General features: G+C 34.7%; 1 protein-coding gene across 1 annotated transcript in view; it reads left to right on the top strand.

Annotated features, from left to right (window-relative positions):
• Positions 1 to 23,622, top strand: part of LOC150092932 (protein CEPU-1-like) — a 268,908-nt gene that overhangs the window by 57,570 nt on the left and 187,716 nt on the right. The gene's annotated exons all lie outside the window — the stretch shown is intronic.

Genomic DNA, 23,622 nt, shown 5'->3' with positions numbered 1-23,622 from the left:
TTTAAAAATAAAAGTCTTTAGTTAATACTGGAGAGAAATACAGCAAAGATATCAGTTGGAATACGAAAATGAACTCTACTTTTGTTAGTATTTCTAACATATGTGAATGCAAAAATTATAGAAATAATGATCGGGAATTGGCAAGAATCAGAGAGGAAAATTAAGCACTGTGAAAATTGTGGGGGTACTCTAAGGAGATCAACCTTACGCCTAATGACTTGACACGAAGCCTGCCGTCTGATTTTATGAAGGAGAACGTAACCTTCGTTTTTGATTGCTGATATTTATTTAGCTGTCAGCGTCTTCGTAAACAGAAAATTGCTACTGGAGTGGAATGTTCCAGTTTTAGGAATGAAAAATGGAATCTATTTAAGAGAGGTGTATTACACCGAGCTATATTTATGAATGTACTGTTTAAATCTTGTAAATGGCACTCGTAAACAGATCGAAATAGAAAATAACGACTGCAGTAATTATGATCATCGATGTCTGAAACTGTTAATGGATAGCGTGGCTTTCAGGTAAAGAATATTTTAGATGTTCATTAAAAATATACTTTTCCAGTTGGCGAATTACTTGTGCTCTGTGATGAATAAATTAAAAAACGGACATTTAAATTCATTCATTTAACATCGCAGGTTTACTTGTATAAAACAAACAAACCACTGTAAAATTTGTCAATACTTCAGCTGAAATATTTTGTAACATCACGTGTTCTTCTTCGTGTGGATCACGCACTTGTCGCATTTCATTTTTAACTACATTTGTACATCTAAGAAACATACACTTTTTTTCATTCAGAAGGGACTTAAAACCCCTTATAGAGATAACATATTATCACAGTTTCGAAGTCAACTCATGAATACTGTAATAAATGAACACTAGTCGTACAAGACCATCTTTTATGTTTAGCAATTAATGTGCATTGGGTTGCCACGAAACATTCCTTTACTATTACAAACGTCCAGTCCATCCAACGCAGCGAGAGAGAGAATACTGTAGATAATTACTTTCGCTATTAGCCTAATTTGTCTAACAGTGATTGGTTTACCTAATTTAGGGAAATCTGGTTTCGTGGAATGTAGATTCCAAGTACCGTTCGGGGTTGGAAATTATGTGTGTTGTGTATGTGTGCAAACACTGGAAATTACATGCTGTGTCAGTTTCCAGTGCATTCTGCCAGCACTAGATGTGGTCTATTACCATAAGAGAAAAACAAGCAACCTTACCATGTTATATTCTAACCATAAAAGAGAGAAATGAAGAAATGGGAAAGACGATTTCATTCATTCCTATTATAGAAATGATGGGAAACAGTCGTGATAGGAGAAAGAAATGTTACAGATCTTGATATGACTGCCGATGGCACGAATCTTTATTTCAGTCGGGTTTAACCTTCTTGAAACAGTCCATTTCGGCATTTTGTGACGCGGAATATTCTAGATCTTAGAATGCAAGAATGATTTGTTTTGGAGATTCGAAGTTCGAGTGGCCAATATTACAAAGAACGTAAAGAAGCGTCCGTGGTTCTTTCGTGTAAGTACCATCATTCGGAAAATGGTAGAAACACCGTCATCTGTTGCTATTCGTTGGCGAAAGTGTCAGCGATGTATTGCTTATGGAAATTACATTTTTTTTTTCTAGAGGAAAATGTTCAACAGATTAAGGATAAAGAAATAACTTTCTTTTTACAGCCTTATCATATTTAAAAAAAAGTAAGTTCAACTACCAATAGCTAATTGACGAAATTAAAGATAATCAATATTTATGTTATCCAATTCTAAAATCACTTTTTCTTCACATTATCTGTTTGATTAGTTTCCGGAAAAAAAGAAATCGGGACTGTTAGAAGGGAAAATAAACTTTATCGCAATTTTCAGCCCCTTCCTCCACTTTCAGCTAGACCATACTAAGCCGTCAGCATTCCACGTTTAGGGTACAACTGAATAAAAACAGTCATACTCTTAAAAATACAATTTAAATATTACTTATTGCACTGTTCGTTAACCTAACATTTCTAATCCATCCATTCACTGTCCAATCCACTGTTCTGTTCAGGTGTTTACAAAGTATTTATCGTATTTCTCTCGTGCAATAAGATCTAAATACATCTGCCAAGAAAACATAAAGATTACACCTATTACCCCGGATATCGAAATTCAGGCTTATATTTCAGTCAACTCGCTGGACATAAAGCATATGAAAGAATCAAGACCATCCTCAAAAAACAAGTCTGAGTTGAAATGTCGTTTTCCTGAACACAACAACATTAATGTCTCTGATGAAAACAACTCATGGATGCATCAAATTTTCAAGAATGTGGCAGAGTTTAATTCTGTGTAAGATCGACAGAACTTCATCGCATCAGTTAGCTATGTATGTACAATGCACATTCTGTTACTTTATTCTCTCAAAAGGACTGTGTGGTTGGAAACAAAATTTTAATGTTAATTACTAGCGTTTGTAAAGTCTTCGTTCATTAATATGAATAAATGAAAGATGATTAGGTATAGCTATTCGATAGCGTGACCATCGCCATTTATGAAGTATTTTCACTTCCGTCTTATTGACTTTTACTCGCGGAGACATCATCTAGATTATGTTCCATAATCTAGATCTTTGCAAGAAAAAAAAGCAATTGTTTAGGATTATCAACGGGACAATTACAATTATAAGGAAAGTGTGTTTATAGGTGTTCTGCATCAACTGCGTGTGTTCTTAATTGGATCTATCCGTTTTATGGCAGAACAAAAATACAGGTTTCTAGGAGCACAAAATTCGGTTGTCTCCTCTGAGGTTGCAAAGCTGGCTTAGTTGATAGAGAAGTTAGCGTACTCAATCTACAACCAAAGGCTATCGAGTCATTTATATAGGAAATGAATTTCATCATTTGGTGTGAGAAAACTATCTCTCTTATTAAGGATTCACTCCCGCAGGGTTTACAACTCCGCGGGCGTGAATCTCATGAAAAAAATGTATGAACAGTTTGGAAAATTACTTGGGTCCTTAAAGGTATTCAAGTGAGATCTTTCCTATCATAGTAGACGTCCGACAGAGCAATAGAGACTTAAAACTTTGTCATTATTAATGTGGATTGATAATAGGATCTGGTAAATACTTATCACTGATTTCATCGACTTATATTGTAGCAATTACAAAGAACTACTTCAGTTGTGTTTCATTTTACAGGGTGTTCGGGATAAATTTGACATATTTATAATTAATTATATTTTTTCGTAAGTTACATGTATTAACACACACTTCTCTTCATTTAAAAGTTTGGACCCTTCTTCATTCATATACAAGATGTCAGAAAGGATGGATAGCTGGAACCCACCTGAATCATGGAAGAGAATAACTTGTATCATGATGATTCGTGCCCGCCATCAAAATAAGGATATTACGACTGCTGCCCAATGCTCCCTGAATACAGTAAAAACAATCAGGCATGAACTAGAGACTTGCAATGGTGACTACGAGGATGTAGCAAGAAGAAAGATCCCTAGCAGACGATCTGATTGCGTTCGTACAGCAGAATTCCTCGCAAATCTGCAGGAACAGGTGTTGAAGAACCCTGGCATTGGAATTCGGGCTTTGTTCGTGGAGTTGCTAACTGTAGTCAAGCCCCGGATAACAAGGGTAGCCAATGGTAGGCCGTATGTATGGCAGCAGGATTCGGCCCCTTGCCACACCTCTGGGAAAAGTCAAAAATGGTTGTCTGAAAATTTCTACGACTTCACCAGTCCAAATGTTTGGCCTCCAAACTCCCCAGACCTTAACCCCATGGATTATTTTGTATGGGGCGCAGTTGAAAAAGACACCAATCGCACTTCCAGTAATACAAAAGCCCAGTTAATGGATAAAATTAAAACAGTTTTTGCGGCCCTTCCCAGGGAGACTGTAGCATCAGCTTGTTCGAGGTTCCGAAGCAGAATTGAAGCTGTGATCGATGCTAATGGTGGTTATTTTGAGTAAATCTTGTTGATAGTATTGTAATTAACTCTGCCTGTAATGTTTTTTTGTCAATTCATTAAATTTAATAGATACAAAGAAGATTTTCTTTTTCCTTACGAAACTGTCAAATTTATCCCGAATACCCTGTATATTAAGAACATGAAAACAAGATTTCATTCAACGGTAATAAAAAAAAATCACGGCTTCTACACATTATGAGACTTGTTCTTCGATTTCGTTTCCTCCTTTATCATCGTAAGCACCACTCAGCACACTTTCAAGAACAGGTCTCTTACCCTTTAACTATTTCAGTGGTTTTTTTTTTAATACGCTGTGGGTGTATTTTGATTTTTGGAATTCTTTAAAACAAAAATAAAGTAGCTTCTTCTTTCTTAAAAAAAAATCTATCTTGTTATTCCCTAGTTGGAATTGAAGAAAATGCAAACTAAATTATAGGGGGGGGGGGTTGCTTCAAAAAACAAACAAAAAATATAAAAAAAAAACATTCATCCAAAGTAGAACGAATGCATGTAATATTCCGAAACCCACAGCATATCCTTTCAATAAATACAAAAACCGTCTTCGGACATTATATCTGCTATCACGCCAGTCGTCAATCTTAGCAAAGAAAGAGGAATAGTCTGACGGCTTATGTAACATTGAAGTAAATATTTCCTCCCTTATTTACCGAACTATTAAGGACAACCACAGCACGGCGAGATCGCATCAATCACCGTAACTGCAAGACATCCGTCACTCATTTGAACTGCCAAGAAGTAACTCTAAACTCTATTTGGCGTGCGAGAATAAAAATTGGGTTAGTCCGAAGATTTCGTATTTTCCCGAATGGGAACAAATGGACTTCCAGAGTTTGCGTATTACTAAGCTACGGAGAACTTAAGGGATAACTTACGTCTCGGAGTAGTGCGGAGGAATTTTAAAAAGCACCCAATACGGAAAGTCTTAAAAGACGGTAGATTATTCTTTCTTTGCGAGGCTTAGCAGAGGCTCCAAAAAGCTGAGGAGATATTTTTAAATAAATGGAGTCTAAGTCATTCAAAAATAAATCATTCTCAAATGCATTTCTTGATGGAAATTTTGAAGGAAAAACGGGGTGGGAAGGAACGTGGACTTAAGTAGCTTTCTAAAGAAAGTATTATTGGAGCAGAGAATAGAAATGAGAAATATATTACATGAGAAATTTGGGAAATAGACACGTAAATTTACATAAAATGCAAAAAATTTTCTTCTCGATTCGTTTCCTAAGAACCAGAATTTTCAAAAGCTTTATTTAGAGAACAACATGTGGGAGTCATCTTCGGAAAGTTTTGTCTTCGTAACGATTCAAAAGATATTTGATAGAATTATAAAGAGTGAACTTTTAAATCCTTCGTTTTCTCTAGGTGAAAATCATAGAAAGGACAGTAAGGACGAGACTATTTCCAGAAAATTAGGAAGGATTTGGAATTTGTGTTGAATATATTTTCAAAAAAATAATGAGCAGATAGTCGATTCTGAAAGGATAAAAAAAATCAAATTTAAAAATATACAAAAAATAATATTAGTCTTTTGAATATGTGTTTCATATGTTAGTTATGTGAATGACTAATAGTTTTGATAATCGTATATTTTATTATTTTTGTCTGATAATTCTATAGATAAAAATTGTAATCCTATAGAATAATTTAATATTTTAGGTTAGAAATCAAATATTTAAAAAATTTCTTTCTATAAAAAAACATAACTTTCTTAATTAATTTTACTTCCAACACCTAAAAATTAAAAGTATCTACCTTTTACTTCTTCATTTCCAGAAGCGTAGGATTTTACTGGGTTGGTGTGAATCAATCGACCGTGAGATGCGGTGACTGATTTTATATGAGATGCCCATATAGGGTAACGGATGGCAATGCTGAGCCAATGAAGTTTAACTGAGGTTCGGCTGTTGCTGTTATCCTGGGTTAATGAGTTCGCTCTCTTAGGTTTTGCCCTAAGGGAGCACTTTGAGTCTCCGGGGAAAGTGTTCTCCGGCACGGCCCGTGGAGGGGTACTTGCTGGTGAATTATTTTCCTCGGAATATGAGCGGTTCTGCTCAGTGGTCGGGGAGCCCGTCACTGAGTGGAACCAACGCTGAGATTAGGACGGTCTTTCGCCCACTATGGAGTGGCCTAGAGATCGTCCGTATTTTTGAGATTTCACCTTTACTTACATAGTCGGTGATTGATTCATTAATGCCCTTGGGGGTGATGGATAGCAACGCAAAGCTGTACCAATGAAGTTTAACTGAGGTTCGGCTGTTGCTCTTACCCACTTGGGCGATGAGTTTTTGAGTTCGCTCTCTTGAGGTTTTTGCCTTAAGGGAGCACTTTGAGTCTCCGGGGAAGGTGTTCTCCGGCACGGCCCGCTGAGGGGCTTTGTCGGTGAATTATTTTCCTCGGAATTTGAGCGGTTCTGCTCAGTGGTCGGGGAGCCCGTCACTGAGTGGAACCAACGCTGAGATTAGGACGGTCTTTCGCCCACTATGGAGTGGCCTAGAGATCGTCCGTATTTTTGAGATTTCACCTTTACTTACATAGTCGGTGATTGATTCATTCAATCCAATACCCTTGGAGGATAACATATGGCAATGCTGTAGTTAATGAAGTTCTAACTGAGGCTCCGCTATTGCTGTTACCCTCCTGCCATGATCAGAGCTTTAATAGCTCATAACACCTTATCCCTACACCGTCCTCTACAGATAACGGGGAAGATGAAAAGCATTCTTGCTTCGCCCCTTTAAGCCAGTCCTTATAAGGATATAAGGATTTTACTGGATCGTGAGATGCGGTGATTAATACCCTTGGAGGGTAATAATAGATTGCAATGCTGTACCAATGAAGTTTAACTGAGGTTCGGCTGTTGCTGTTACCCCCCAGGGGCACTGAGATTCGAGAGTTTTGAGTTCGCTCTCTTAAGGTTTTTGCCTTAAGGGAGCAATTTGAGTCTCCGGGGAAAGTGTTCTCCGGCACGGCCCGCTGAGGGACTTTGTCAGTGAATGCTTTTCTTCGGAATTAGAGCGGTTCTGCTCGGTGGTGGGGAGAGCCCGTCACTGAGTGGATCCAACGCTGAGATATGGACGGTCTCTCACCCACTATGGAGTGGCCTAGAGATCGTCCGATTTTTTGAGAGTTCACCTTTACTTAAACAGTCGGTAATGGATGGCAATACTATAGCCAATGAAGTTCTAACTGAGACTCGGCTATTGCTGTTACCCTCCTGCCATGATCAGACCTTTAATAGCTCAATAACACCTTATCCATACACTGTCCTCTACAGATAACGGGGAAGATGAAAAGCATTCTTGCTTCGCCCCTTTAAGCCAGTCCTTATAAGGATTTTGCTTTTATAAATAATTTTTATCAAGTACTTTGCATTTTCTTCTGCATTTAAGACGTTGTCATTTCGCTGTGGAATGGTAGATAATTTAGAAAAAGTATATCTTCGTGTAATATTTTCGAACATGGAATAGAATTTCTACATAGCAATCGCTGATGAATTAGCCTAAATACACGCATGAAGATCATTTTGTAGTTCTTTATATATCTATATGAAAAGGTCCACACAACGCTCAAATTTTTCTAGAATGTTTTACAAAATTATGTTTTCTTTTTCATAGAGTTTTAATTAACTCAGAATATTAAAAGTATCTTACACATAGAAAAGTGATATTACAGAAACAGTGCGAATTTTTTTTCCCTTTCACTTGATATCCGTAGCAATATACAAGTACTGCGTTTGGTATTCTGCTGCTTGCCTACAACGAGGCATTTGGGAAATTCCCTAAAAATCTCATCTATGTGTAGTTTAAAGCAGGCTATTCCATTTTGTGGAGGGTAAATTATGGGGTGACACACCCTGTACGCTTGGACAATAATTTCCTTCCAGGTGTGCTACCATTTTGACCTCCATTCCGAAGTCTATTTTGTTATCTAGAGAGCCTCATATAGAAACCTGTTATTAGAGGCTCTCATTAGACAGTCCCTACGCACTGGGAACAAGGGTAGCGCCAGTCGGATATCATTGTGAAGAGAATTCACCTACAATGCCTGTACATATTAGCAACAGAAGAGCTATTAGAGGAAACTAGATTATTTGTGCTTAGAGTTAATTTTAGTAACTACCTCGTAAATAAAAGTACATATTTTACTATGAATGTTTTATTATCTACACAAGGAGGAGTATTAAGTGAAGAAAGAGCAAATGAGAATATAAAAACTGCTCAACTAGCCATAATGGGATTTCTACACTACATCCATTAAAGTGTAGCCTCTTAAGTTAATACGCACAGTAATTAGAATTCTGGTCACTGTTTCCGAGAGAGCTTGCTACAGTTACATAAAAGGAAAAATCTCTCGTCTAATGCTTCATTTATCTCCCATGTGTAAGAGGGTTTTGTGAGCTTAACGCCCACACTGAGTTGTTACGGTCGGTGTCATTATGATAGATCTTTATAAGTATATTATAAAATGGGCCCACCATTAAACATGCTGGCTTATGAATAATGTATGTTTTAGACTTGGGTTCTCTGGTGACAGATCCGAAATGCAACATCTGTGTTCAGGACTTGTACGTTTTTTTTTTCTAACTTCATAACTGACATCTGCCTGGACAGAACAGGGGCAAACGAACGCAAGTAATGCTATATAAAATGGGCAACAGATTTCTGTAACTTGATTTTTTTTTCAAAGTCTGCAATTAGCTGACATGTGTCTGTACTTTGAAAATTAATTAACCGAACAAAATTCGATATTTGAAGGCAGAGAAAGTGAAGAAATTAGATCTGATAAACGAAATATGATTTAAAGGAAATAATCGGTGAAGCCACTACAGTAGTTAACTAAAGAAAGAAAGAATAAGTGAAAAGAATCAAAATGGTTAAGTGAAGCTAAGGCAAGGTCTTACAAGAAATGTAGAATCTTAATTTGAAAAGTACGAAAAAGAATTTCTTTCTCTTTCTGTCTGTATCCAGCTGCTTGTTTCTTTGAGAATGGATAGACGTCTATTTAGGAGAGAGTTTAGAAAGAATTACTTTCAAATCTCTTTCGATGAATTACAACTGCTACAAATCGTTGCAGATGATTATTGCATCGTGACATCATGCTATCCCATCGTAGTTATAGTTACGGACAGCTACACCCTCCACCCAAGAAAATGCGACGTACATGAAGTAATACACTTGCAAAGATAGATGACGAAATGCTTTTACTTATCAGCCAAAGTAGATGTGGGAAAAGCAATCCCCCCCCCCAAAAAAAAAGTGTTGCAAAATAAATTTACTTAAGAAATCGAAATATAAATTTTTCAGAGGAAAGAATGTCCTGATTTAAAGCGGTGTAAAAAGTCACGCTATAAAAATAAATGAAAATTTCACCGAACGTTAATATTGTGTTCTAGAACCAATAATTCTTGGAAGTTTGCGACAGCTGTTAATACTTCAAAATTTCGTGTTTATTATTTTGTTTACCACAAGTAAGCCCTCAATAATTTTTCCGATTTCCCTAAAATAATAAAAGAATATTATTGTGCAATTATTGTTCCCATTCCCCATAGACGGTTAGACTTAAAATAATATCTGAAATTATTTTTAGAGTCGTCCTGAATTCTTTAGCAAATATAAGAGTAGATGAACAAACAGTTGAGAATGCCTTCACGTATCCTACATGATTGAGGTCGTGTTTAAAGGGAAATATCGAAAGGATTCCTATTCCAGAGAATAAGCGCATATCCACTTTCGGAAAACTAATTCGTAACCAAAGTTTTTTTAATAAACTACTATCAGATAAAAAAATAGTTTAATTTGAACAAATCAGGAATTCATCGCATAGGTTTACGCTGATGTTGCTTATTAATTGCATGGGTTCTCTAGCAGGTTTGGTTTCTTGTGTCTCCCACAGCGAAACGTCTTTTAAAACTTATAGTTCATTCGTACCTTGGGCAGGCTAAGGATTCTTTTCCATCTTTATTAATTTTGTATATTATTTATTTATTATTATTATTATTATTACATAGTCTGGGTCCGCGCTGTTAGCCTGTAATTCTAGACCATGTGCTTCGCAACCATATGCCTTGGGTTAGGTTCCCGTCGCCGACGTGAGGAGCATAAGGATCTTTCTCAGCCATAGCCAAATTAGCCGGTCTTGGGCGTGGACAGCAAGGTTTTTCTCTCCAGTTTATCTGGGGTTTTTCCTCCCTCAAGCAGGCAAACCGGCCCTCTTGAACACAGATATCTACAGACATAGGACACACCGGGAGGCATAGGGATAGTCACCTTATCTTCGGGACGGGTACGGCTTAGGGTTTAAGATAGCTCTGCAACAGGCCAGTGGGCCTAGTACGTAGAAGGGAGAAGACATAGTCTGGAACCCCTGCTTTAGATACCAAACATGGAACTTTTTCAAGTCATTTCAGTCCTCCAAGAATTCATCTTCCACCTAAGGACATTCACAAACATCTATGTCCACGTCGAGATTCGAATCCACAGCCTGTTGATTTGGAGAGCCATCCAGATCGGCATATTGGTACGACTGTTTAATAACCTTACATTTTAATAGACCTAAAGATAATCTGGATTATTGCAAGGACTTTAATTGATTATTTCCTTTATTATGCGATAAGGAATGATTTCATCTGATCACGTTAAATGAATTCTTTGAGTCTTCTATATTTATTTCAGAACTTCATATGAAACTTGAAATATTATTACAGTTTTAGACTGCATATGAAATATCAACATTTCAGATGAAGTCTGAAATTCTGATTATAATCCCACTGGTACGAGGATGGTCTGAAAAGTTCCCTACCTCGATCATACATTTCAACACTATTGGCAAGATTTTTCTTCCTACGGTGGTACAACTCTCATAAGCATCCAGTGAAATTGCAAGACATTCAATCAAGTAGTTTGTTTTATACAGCTGTTTGAAGCAAAAGTGTTATCTGCATCCCTTGAAATGGATAAAATTGAGTATCGTGCGGTTACAAAATTCTTTGTGAAAGAAAGTTTAACGCCACAATAAATTCATTCCAGGTTCATCAAGGTTTATGGGCACTCTTCTCCTTCGTTTTCGGCAATTACGAAATGGGTTGCGGAGTTTAAATGTGGTCGTAACATCCTTGAAGATGATCTACGTGAAGGACGTCCAAAAAGTGTAACAACACCAGAAATCATTGATCAAGTGCACGATATGGTATTGGATGACCAGCGAGTCAAAGTGCGTGAAATTGCTGAAACTACGGGCATTTCAAAAGAACGTGTAGGATATATTTTGCATGAAGAATTGCATATGAGAAACCTTTGAAGATGGGTGCCTCGCTTGCTCACAGCAGATCAAAAACGCACCCGCATGAAAATCTCTGAACTATGCTGGGAGCGTTTTAACAAGAATAAAACTGATTTTGTGCGTCGATTTAAATACTATGGGTGAGACTTGGATTCACCATTACACACCAGAATCCCAACAGCAGTCAAAACAGTGGACAGAAGCCGGCTGTTCAGCGCCAAAGAAGGCAAAGTCGTTTCCATCAGCAGAAAAGGACATAGCATCGGTGTTTTGGGATGCTAAAGGCATTTTGTTTATTAATTATTTTGAAAAAGAGTAAAACAATAACCGGGGAATATTATTCCGATCTTTTAACCAGACCAGATGAAAAAATTCGTGAGAAAAGACCCGGTTTGCAGGGAAAAAAAATCATCTTTCATCAGGACAATGCACCTGCCCACAAAGGTGTTTGGGCAATAGGAACATTAAGGGATCTGCACTATGAATTGTTGGAACATCCATCCTGTTTCCCAGATTTGGCTCCCTCTGACTTCTATCTCTTTCCAAAAACTAAAACTATTTTTCGCTAGTCAGCGTGTTTCTTCGAATCAAGAGGTGATTGCAGCTGTAGAGGGGTATTTTGCAGGTCTTATTGAGAACCACTACAGGGACGGGATGATGTCGCTGGAATAAATGTGTTAATCTTAAGGGAGATTATGTTAATAAATTTTAAAAAAATCGAAATTGTAAATTCGTTTTTCATTGTTAGGCCGAGAGCTTTTCAGACCACCCTGATATTGCACTAGAATTCATCTGGAGAAGAAGCGATAGTCACCACTGGCAAAACTGCGAGTGACGTCCACTGCTGTTTGCAAACACTTCACCTTCATTCTACTATTACAAGGACAAATCTTGTTCCAATAATGACTAAAGTTAGTCATAATCCTTTAAAGAATATATATTTTCTTAACATGTTTTAGAAATGCCTGGTATTCCTTTTCTTTTCTTTCCATTTTTCACTACTGTCATTTTCTAAGAAAATAGAAATAAACTTCAATTTATCCCAAAATCCTGGAGATCGTGTACACACCTGTGACTAGTATGACGGTTGTCAATAGAAACAAACTTGAACTTATAAACAAAAACAGCTGTCAATCGAATGTGTTTAAATATATTTCTGTTTGTCGCTCTGTTCCATTCTTTATGCAAAACTACATGAACTGACGGGAACTAACAGAACTTCATTACTCAAATATTAAACCCGGAAAGGAATCTGTGAAATCCACTTCAACCATTGAGAAACATTAATACGTTAATACTGGAGACTCTTGTCGATACAGTAACATGAATTTGAGAGTTGGCTACGTGAGCTTTTAATAATAATGAAAAAATATATTTCGTTGTTCAGATCCAATAAATCTTATTTAATACTTAGGTAGATAAGAAGACTATTACTCATGTCTATCATTTGGCGATAGTAATCAATCATTTAATGGAGTTTTACCCAAATGGCTCTTTAAAACTAGTAATAAATTAAAGCTTATGGAGGACAGTTTGATATTACAAAGATGGAATTGTAGATATTTGTTTTCAATCCCTCTGGAAACAACTTAACCTCTCTTTGATTGTTATCTGAATGGTCGTTTCGAATACCAACAATCCACAGGAGAAGCATTTGGTCATTTGTATTACGGATATGGCGAAAGATATCGTTAACTGTCCTCGTCCATAACGGACGTGCGATCAATACATATTTTTTACTCGAAAACAGCTGATGAAGCAGATGTACTTCAAACACGCAAACAAAAAAAAAAGAAAAGAAAAAATTATCAAGTAAACTGGCTTAAACTTCGCGGAGACAGAATAATAGATGAATATAATAATTCACATAATATTAATTATATCATTTTGCATGGATTGTTATATACTTTGTTCAAAAATATCTAAAAAAACAACATAAAATATAAAATAAAAATATAATAAAAAAGAAAAGAAAAAATTAAAATAGAAATTTTATTTTTATATCACGAATACACTAAATTCAACTATTTTTAAAAGTGCACCTTTTTATTTCTAGAATAATTATCTTACTTATAATAAATTAAATGGCAGAAAAAACCAATACTTGTGAACTGTAAGATATGTTTTGTTTATAAAATAAATTTTATTATAAAATTGTCTGAGGAAATGTATGCGTAACTGATCTACTTTTACAATAATTAATCTCGAAACCAAGTTATATACATTGTGTGTATTCTGTATATATATATAAATATATATATATATATATATATATATATATTGTGTGTGTATTTTGTATATGAATTCTTTAGTTTGTTCATCTCGATGCTCTTGTTGTGTGTTTGCTTTGTAGATAGTTAATAGGGCTATTCCAGTTCAAATGCATCTAGGTAAATGTCAAAAGTGTTGTTTAAATCTGTTCTGGTGGTAGATTTGCTAATATGTGTGGGGGGAGGTGAGTTTAGCATAGCTTCTCACCAGTGCAAGTGCTTCAGAACATCATTACCTTGGCCTCATTGAACTTCATGTCTGTCTATCTAAAGTTCAATGAGGCCAAGTTCATTGAACTTTGTGTCCGTCTATCTAAAGTTCAGTGAGACCAAGTTCATTACCTTGGCCTCGTTGAACTTTATATAGACAAGTTGTGATTATATTAATACACAAGTTGTGATTATATTAATATAGGGGAGAGTTACCTAATGCGTACTGGTTGCCTAAATCGTACTTTAGGTATTTTTCATAAACCAATTAATATAAGCGGTATCTAGCGGCTGGCACATAAACTATTAACTAGTCTGTATTGTAGGAAAACAGTTGAGAGGTTACATTGTGATTTTGATGAGTTATTAAGGTCGAAAAAAAATCAGGTAAGTTCAATGTAAATTTTGACTTTATTTATATAGATGATATTGATCGAATAATAACATTTAAGGTTATGTTAGTTTTTTAAACGAAATGCATAGTTTCCTAAATCGTGCCACTGTAGTGTTTCTAAAATAGTACTGAAAGAGGACAAAATACATTACTGCCCCAAATGTGATTTATAAAAATCCCTAAACATTTTTCAATTTTTCAGTTTTGTTTATAAATAAATTGACTTTCTAGAGTAAGTATCATATTACTGTCATTTCCTTATTCACAGTTATTAGGTACGATTTTGGAAACAGACCAGTACGATTTCGGCACTGGGTTTCCTAAATAGTACCGATTGCAGGGTCATAAAAAATGTTTAAAACACTTGCAAAAAAAGGAAAAAACGTGCTACAAATACAGACATGAGGAATCAATTTGTAGAAACAAACACGATTTATCATTTAAAAGCATATTGGGCAATAAATATATCAAAAATGTCTTAAGCAGTACGATTTGGGCAACTCTCCCCTATGCTAGGACAATGTTAACATTTTTATGAACAGATACTATGGCTGTTTCGTTTGCGTAATGAAAGATCTTTAATAACGAAGGATACAGGAGAAAGAAAGTTTACTCTCTCTCTCTTCTACTACTACTACTACTACTGTTTTCTGTTTTGTAAATAATCTCCAAACCACTAGAGCAGACGTCCACCTATTCCAGTATGGCTTAGCTTTTCTAGTAGAATTTTCAGTGGTGGTGTGTAGAAAGTTTTGATTTTAGGTCGATCGATAATTAGAACTTAACAGGGTTTTTTTAAATTTTTTTATGTAAAGCAGCGTTGAATTTATTAAAATAATCCTACAAGAAAGATGTTTTGAAAATCCCTATTCCTTTTAGAAACCATACTGTGTTTTAATAATAATAATAATAATAGGCATACTGAAAGCTTTTGTAACAAATTTTATGGTCCAGTTTACAGTGTGGCTCATCTGTTTGTAATATTCTATTTTGTTTTTGCCTACATACAAAATAACGTATTTTTTTGTACGTAGACAAAAGTGTATCCATTTGTCCACTTGTTGCTATGTATTTTCTTTATAGTAATGTTGTAGAGTTACCATTTTAGTGTTCAGGATAAAGGGCGTTAAAAAAGTTCATGTTCAGGATTGCATGTTGTAACTCGCAACATACTGGTAATGTAGCAAAAGACGTCATATTTCACAAGATGCCAGTCATACGAACCATTCTCTTAGGACATCTATCTGGAGGATTCTGCATGATGTGTCTGTTCTGTTCACAATCAGGCAACGAATTAATTTCCAAGCCGAAGACTCTAATCTTCCGAATTTCTAGAATAAGCTTTTGATCTTGAGTAGACTTTGACTCTAATTTGGAATAGTTTCGCTCCGGTGATTCTTAATTTCCTATGAAGATAATTAATTTCCTAATCACAGGATATTTCGTCTTTGTGACTTGTATATGAATTGGATTCTGTGTCGTGTGCAACTTATGGTTTGCGAGTGGAAGTTCTGAGGAATCTATAATTTCTTTTTTAATAACAGAAACATCTACATAGGTACGATGAACATCTTGGATTGTATTCACACACATTCTTTTCCAAAATCTTTCTTTCCCATTTTCTACATTGAGTGTAATGTTTTCATCTAATAATTAATTTGTTTTGTTTATTTTCATTTTGTTTAATTAAATTAGTAATTAATAAAATCAAGTTATCTTCACATAATTACACAGACAAGGTTAAAGGCAATTAAACAATGAAGATTGAACATAGCACTCTGATAATAATTCTTTACTACACTACATTATACTAAGGATCTTTTTTTTTTTTTAAATAAATGAAATAAATATATAAATACATCTATCCGTAGTGATTGTTGTTTTTATATGTGAGGTAGATGGTGATTAATATCCGACATGTTGTTCTAGTTATTCTGTAGTTAGGATTGAAATAGAGTTTTAACGACTATGTAGTGCATAGACTGTTTACCTTAAATATTGTGTTTTGTCATTGAGGCCAGTATGAGTGTGGCATCTACTATTTGTTCCCGTAAAATAAGTTTTATATTAGGAGCTATCTACAAATCAAACTCCGAATAATAGCTAGCTAGCAAACGATATCAATTAAAAGACAATTTTCACATACATAAAATCACTAATCTATAAAACATTATGAAAAAACATCCTCAGATACACAATGGCGACATATGCATTCTGCGCGAGCTACAAATTAAACAGATTGTTTACAATTGTCTACTAACTAAACAGGTTGTAATCTGTTTACTTTGTAGTCTGTGCAGAATGCATATGTCGCCATTGAGTATCTGAGGATGTTTTCGTATAATCTATATTCTTTATAGATTACTTATTTTATGTATGTGGAGGGTTATGTCTTTTAATCGATATGGTTTACTGGCTATTATCCGGAGTTTCTTTTGCAGATAGTTTACATCGCTATTTAAATTTAAATCATCATCGAAGTGAAGTTCAGGGTACCATATTGTATTGACCTGTGTGATAGTTGTTGTATCGGGTATATGAGGGTAAATGTCGGATAGTCTGATACTTGTACTATGAGTTGTGTGTGCGTGTGTTTTTTGATACCATTTTTTTTGAGTTTATATGTATGCCATTTTCGGTAAGCCAACTGATGACCAGATTAATGTTCTGTTGCATGTTGGTATAGGCTGTGTTTGCATCGTTACGGATGAACACCATGGCCGTGTCGCCTGTATATTGGAAAAACGTTTTAATGGGAGATGACCGATGTTGTGCGTGTATATATTAAACAAAGCTTAATGGAGGTCTGAAATGGCTACAAAAGTGCTTCATGTTTGGTCTAAAATTTCAGATTATGTGATCGTCAGCCCATGTATACTGCTAATGTAAAATAGTTTTGAAACCTTTCATGGGTAGGCTTAGCATAAAAGAAAAATTAGGTTGCAACTTTAAAATATTATATTTCATCATAACTTAAAAGAACTACTTATAGATATAATCTAATTAATCCGATTATTAATAGAAATAACCCGAAATTATATATATAAAATTCAAAATTACCTTAAAATAAAAAGTATTCACTTCCTAATTAAAAACTAACTTTTAAAAATAAAATTAAACTAAAAGTAGATTATATAGTTAAAATATTTTGAATCTCTGACAGATAAATTACTAAAAAAATAAATTAAAACAAAAACTTGCTCATGATTACCAGTGGCGCTTTTAGTTATCTTAAGTAAGTTTAAAATGTCAAAAGTATTTTCATAAATTTCGTTTATTTGTTCTTCTTCTTCTTGTTATTATTATTATTATTATTATTATTATTATTATTATTATTATTATTATTATTACGGGCAACTCCAAGGAGGCCTTAGACTCATTGAGGGAGGCCCTAATCATGTTAAGAACTATCCAACATTTGCGCAGCATCTATCATACTTTGCTTTTAACTCATTCACAGTCATGGCACTCACAACAGACTCTGGCAACCCATTCCACTCATTCACTACTCTCCAAACAAATGAACCTAGTTCTGACACCCTTGCTAACTACACTCTTACTCAGTTTACATGGATGGTCCCTAGTTCTCCCACCACCAGACCTGTTATGAAATATTTCCTCTCAATTAATCTTGTAAAAACCCTTCAATAATTTATGTCTCAATCATATAACTCTTTTCCCGCCTATCAACCAGTTTCTGTAACCCACAAATCTTCAACCTGTTCTCGTAAGGTTCATTCCATAGACCTACTACCATCTTGGTCACTCACCTCTGGATCCTCTCCACCACCTCCTCATCACCAAGAAACCCAGGTGGCCAGATCTGCATGCAATAGTCAAGATGGGGTCTTACCAAGGCTTGATAAAGAGGTACAATAGCTTGCTTGTGTCTGCTCGTCAAAGTATTCTTCAGTAACCAAATGATCTGATGAGCTGCTTCAGCCAATTTTGCTATGTGCCTCCCCCCCTAAACTTTAACTCCCTATCCACTAACACTCCGAAGTTTCTGGCTTCGTCAATTTCCTGGAGTACACTTCCACCAATATACAGCAGGTAATCTTTTCACCCCAAAATGCATAACCTTACATTTTGCCACGTTAAACTGATATCCATTCTCCTTTGCCCAGTTTGTCATTATTCTTAATTATAAAAAGATGTGCACATTACTTCTATTAATACTATAGAATATCAAGGTAAACTTTTTCCGACAGAATTACTAAATACTATCATAAATCGAAATAAAACCTTTTTATAATATGAAGGAAGAAATATAAAATAAAAATCTGTGCTTGTGTTGATTCGAATGCTGTAGCAAATGAAGTTCTAAATGAGGCTCGGCTATTGCTGTTACCCACTTGCCATGATCAGAGCTTTAATAGCTCAATAACACCTTATCCCTACACTGTCCTCTACAGACAGCGGGGAATATGAACAGCAATGTTGCTTCGCCCCTTTAAGCCAGTCCTTATAAGGACTAAGGATTGCAGATGTTGATTCGTAAGGGTGTGAGAGAGAGCGAGAGGAATCGACCGTGAGATGCAGTGATTAATACCCTTGGAGGGCAATGGATGGCAATGCTGTAGCCAATGAAGTTCTAACTGAGGCTCGACTATTGCTGTTACCCTCCTGCCATGATCAGAGCTTTATTATAGCCCAATAACACCTTATCCTTACACTGTCCTCTACAGATAACGGGGAATATGAAAAGCATTCTTGCTTCGCCCCTTTAAGCCAGTCCTTATAAGGATAAGAATGTTGATTCGTAATAATGCAATCTTTCGAAAAAGAATCCCTGTTACAAATGAAATATAAGACAGTATGACATAAAGATTACGCATTCCAACTACAGGAAGTTGATTAGTCTGTAAGCAATCATTGTTAATGGGATGTACAGTCAGATCTCAAATGTCCAAAGAAATCATTAATGTATTCGACAGGATTTGATTAAGAATGTTTGTTCGTATAACAATAGTCCCCGTTTCTTGCTCTGAGAGCGAAATACGAGACATATTACAAAAATTCCATTATTATTCTTGCAGTGATTGTTTTTACCAGAGATCGGTATGGAATAATTATATCAATAGCTCACAGCATCTCGTATTACCAGAAGGCTATAAAATTTCTTGGCGTAACTAGTAGCAATACTAGTCTGCTTTTGCTGGTAAAAGATATTCGTTTAAATGACGAACACTCCAATTAGAAATTTATGCAACCTTGCCTTAGGATTAATTCCACGTTAGAAATCGGTATTGTATTTCCTATCTTCAAAGAAGGAATACTTCATCTAACAGAAAAATGTTGATGGATACAATCGAATTGCATTATATAACCAAAAAAAAGGAATAATTATTTGTGTTAAACAGTGACGCTTGTACATAAGCACTGCCACACTGCAGTACCCCAAGGAAAAAAGGAAAAAAATTTAATTTTGTTTGTGTTTATAAATAATAACAATGCTTACAACATTGTATAAATGCAATACAACATGTTAAAGGTTACAGCTTATGTTTTGACATTGATTGAATAGCTAATAATTGGAATTGTACGATTAACGCTTTAGATTACGAAACAAATGCACCGCGATTTAACTCAGTGTCGGAATTATCACGTTCGGTCAGTTCCGGCTAGACTCGCCAATATTCGTTTGTCACTGTACATAACACGTGAATGTCGCTACAGATAAATTGTATGCTTGCGAGCGTTATTTCTGTGTATGAAACATTTATTGTTGGTGTTTGTTCGTGCTGAGGATGAAATACTTTTAATAAAACAATTTTTAATGTGTAAATTTACTTATTAATAAATTGGTTACTGATTAGGAAAAAAATGAATTATTTTTTCTTATATTGTTTATGCAGCACTCTCCCCCCCCCCTTCCACTTAAAATTTTCATCGGCCGCCAGTGGTGTTAAAGCAATTGCTTTAGATAATACGATAATTATATTTAACCTGCTAAGATTAACATTTTCTGGGCGAAGTTTTGATTAATTTAAAAGCTATGTCGAATGATTTTTACCATTAATTTTAATTCATTTTAATATTTTAATAATAGATTTGAAGTGGAAATTGCTAAGATTCTTAGATGTCTTACATAGACCACAGCCATCTTGTAGAAAGCCGCCAGTAATAATAATAATATTATTATTAATAAATTATATATATCATTCTCTCTTTGTATTTTTCATAATTTTAAAACCGTGTACGTACGTGACTTTAGAAGACTTAGTTAATACAATATTAATTATTATTTTTTAAAATTAAATTTAATTTTTTGTCGTATTATGAAGAAATTGTCCTGCAGCATATGAAGCGCAAGTCGATGAATAAAACAAGGAATGAAAATTGAAGAGAGGGAAAAGACATTATAAGGATGTGAATATAAACAACTCAACTAATACTTTGGTGCTGAATGCCATATTATATTTGTGGATTGGTTTCAGCAGTGAATGGTCGATGTATGGGTCACCTGTTGACCGATATACAGTATTAGCATTGAATCAGCCTTTGAGTGTGTCATATCTGCCATTATTAACAACAATAAAATATAATAGTTGTAGGTATCCGGAGAGTTCATCGAAAAGGCAATTAATCGAAAGACAATTCATCAAAAAGCAATTAATCGAATGAACAATTCATCGATCGACAATTCGTCGAAAATGCAATTCATAGAAAAAAAAAACAATTCACCGAAAATTTTAACTTTTCACCGGCCAATGTTATGATAAAAAAATGTTCTGATAAAAGTGATCCGTTTAGAACAAATACTGAGCTGCAGAGTGAGAAAGCAATGCTACTTTAATAGGGAATAATTATAGAACAATACGGTTTCTTATTGTCTTTCTTGTCCGATAACTGTTTCATATCTGTTCATGGGACTGATTTGCCTGTTTCCGGGAGGAAAAGTTCAGCCTACGCAGGCTCCATTATTATTGTTGTTACTAGTAGTAATATGCGGCTTCAAGACAGCAATTATTACGGGATGAATTTTATTCATCCCATAATAATTCAAATAGAATTATTGTGGGATGAATAAAAGTTTCAAATAGCGAATCTGATTCAGATTCGCTATTTGAAACTCTTACGAGAAAATGTCGAACCGTTCCAGTTTTCAGTTCGGCTATATTCGGGACAACAAAGAAATCACGTGTCCAAATTAGGTATTACAATAACTCACTGACTTAGCGGAATTAGTAGAAATTGTCGGTACTAAAAGCTGTTTGCACAGTTCAGTTTTTGTTCTCAATGGATGTTTTTATCATAAGATTTTCAAAAAAAGTTTCGAAATGATATTAGCAATTCCGCTTTGGCTGGATCAATTCAATGAAATTTTAGTTAAAATTTCGGTGAATTGTTTTCTCGATGAATTGCATTTTTGATGAATTGTCGTTCGATGAATTTTCATGTAACCATAGTTGAAAACAGTTTATAATTTGCAGCGAAACACTAAAACACGAAACACCAAAACAGAAATTAGCGAAGACGTCGTAAACAAATAGTTCAGGAAAATCGCTTGATTGATTCATGGAAGCATTGTCGTTAAAACGAACTTAGTGTCGCATAAATGAGCATTGGCAATTATTGAAATATATCATGTGAGCTAATAGACGTAAATCGAAGTGTCGTAACGGGGGGGGGTATTATTGTACTGTTTCCTGCTTGTCTCTATTCGGCGATTGCGTTAAGCTTATCTGGGGACAATAATTTTGAATAGCTCAGGTTTTGCATAAAATATATATATGAAAGAAATTTCCATAATAATAATAATAATAATAATAATAATAATAATAATAATAATAAATGTTATGTGCTCGTTTCTGGCCAATTTCGTATTATTTTGAAGGCCAAAAAATATTCCTGACAAAAATTGCATTTGAACTAAAAATCTTCCCTAATTAACAGACACAAATGTTCGAACAACAGCACAGATATTTCTTTTACTTATTCGAAGAACAATCAGAAGGGAAAAAAACATTTCTTTTCTATATTTATTTATTTAGTTCTTTTCTTCAAATCCAAATGAATTTAAAATGTTGGAGATGAAAACAAGTGAGGAATCATCTTTCAAGCTGTAAACTAATTTAGGCCTAAATTAAACTACGTTAATAATAGAGACAAAGACAATTACGTTTATAAATAATCAAATAAGTTCAATTTTCCTCATTAACTGTTGAATTAATCGAGTGAGTGTCGCCGAACTTTTAACAATGAATTAATCAAGTTAAAGCACGACTGGAAGAATTATTGTGCATCTATTGTGATCAACTGTAAGAACAAACGCAGTTGATGAACAAAATGCATAATTAAAAACAATCCGAACATGTAAACAATTAGGACAAAAATCCATCTCACCTCATTCAAAATATAATTAAATGATGAATATTTAAGAAACGTCTCGTTAAATATTCAACAAATCACCATTTCCCTTGCTGAACAGCATGGCTGTCGTCATCATTCCGATTGACAAATGGCTTAATCCATGGCGTTAATCAAAATCGAAATGGCTTTGGTATTACAGTTGGAATTTTCAGTTAAAGGCTGCACCTTGTTGTGAATAACAGAAAACAATGCTCTTCGATACTAATCTTTGGTGTATTAAACATTATCAAGTTTACATCTACTTCTTCCTTTTGCATCCTTGAAAAAAAAAACACTTTGGACAGTAGCCGAACTCTGTCTAATCACAATCATCTGTCGTTCTCGTTAACCCTAAAATTAACATAACTGAATGTTTTATGTCCTAATTATATATTACATTATTCATTACTCAGAGTTCGTTACTCTAGTCTTTTAAATATTAAAGTTTGAACATTTCGATGCAGCCTAGTGACGGCAAAGAATGTACTTAGCAGCAAGGACATTAATGATTCTAATTAAACTTAGGTTAGTGGCATATTACTTAGCTATCCATCTTAGCCTCCATCTTGCCTGGCACCTGCTAATGGAGATTTCATATCGGTATGATCGACTCTCGAAGGTCTTCCTAATAACATGAGTTTGAGTTATGTATCGAAGTGCTACATGGAAGATGCATCCAATTAAGAACACATCAATTCATTAGTATTATTGACTTTTTGATAATTAATATGTATACTAATGGCCAAAAGTGATCATCTGTCCAATCACTCCGATGTTTGTTTTGATTTTATTAAGACATTTTTTTCTTTCTTTCATCTTATCGGCTTTATGTATTAAAAACCAAACCATTCAATCAATAAATACATCGATAATTAGATTCTGGTCATACTTAAATTTTTTAGATGTAATGAGTTTTAAGAGAGTTTAAATATATGCTTGTGCTGCTTTTTTTTAATCTTAAAACAAAATTTAAATGATTCAGATTTGAATCATTTGAATTAAAAGAGTCCAAAAACAAAGCACCTTAAGTGCAATGTGGTTCTAATATCATCAGTATAAGTGATTTATAAAATAAATAAACATAATAAATTGAAATAAAAAATAGTTTGAAGAAGTACTT

This window comes from Typopeltis vanoorti, chromosome 24, assembly GCF_054136105.1.
Source record: "Typopeltis vanoorti isolate ZY-2024b chromosome 24, IOZ_Tvanoo_1.0, whole genome shotgun sequence".
Taxonomy (NCBI): domain Eukaryota; kingdom Metazoa; phylum Arthropoda; class Arachnida; order Uropygi; family Thelyphonidae; genus Typopeltis; species Typopeltis vanoorti.
Note: the sequence above shows the minus strand (reverse complement) of the source record. Positions and strands in the feature narration are given on the sequence as shown.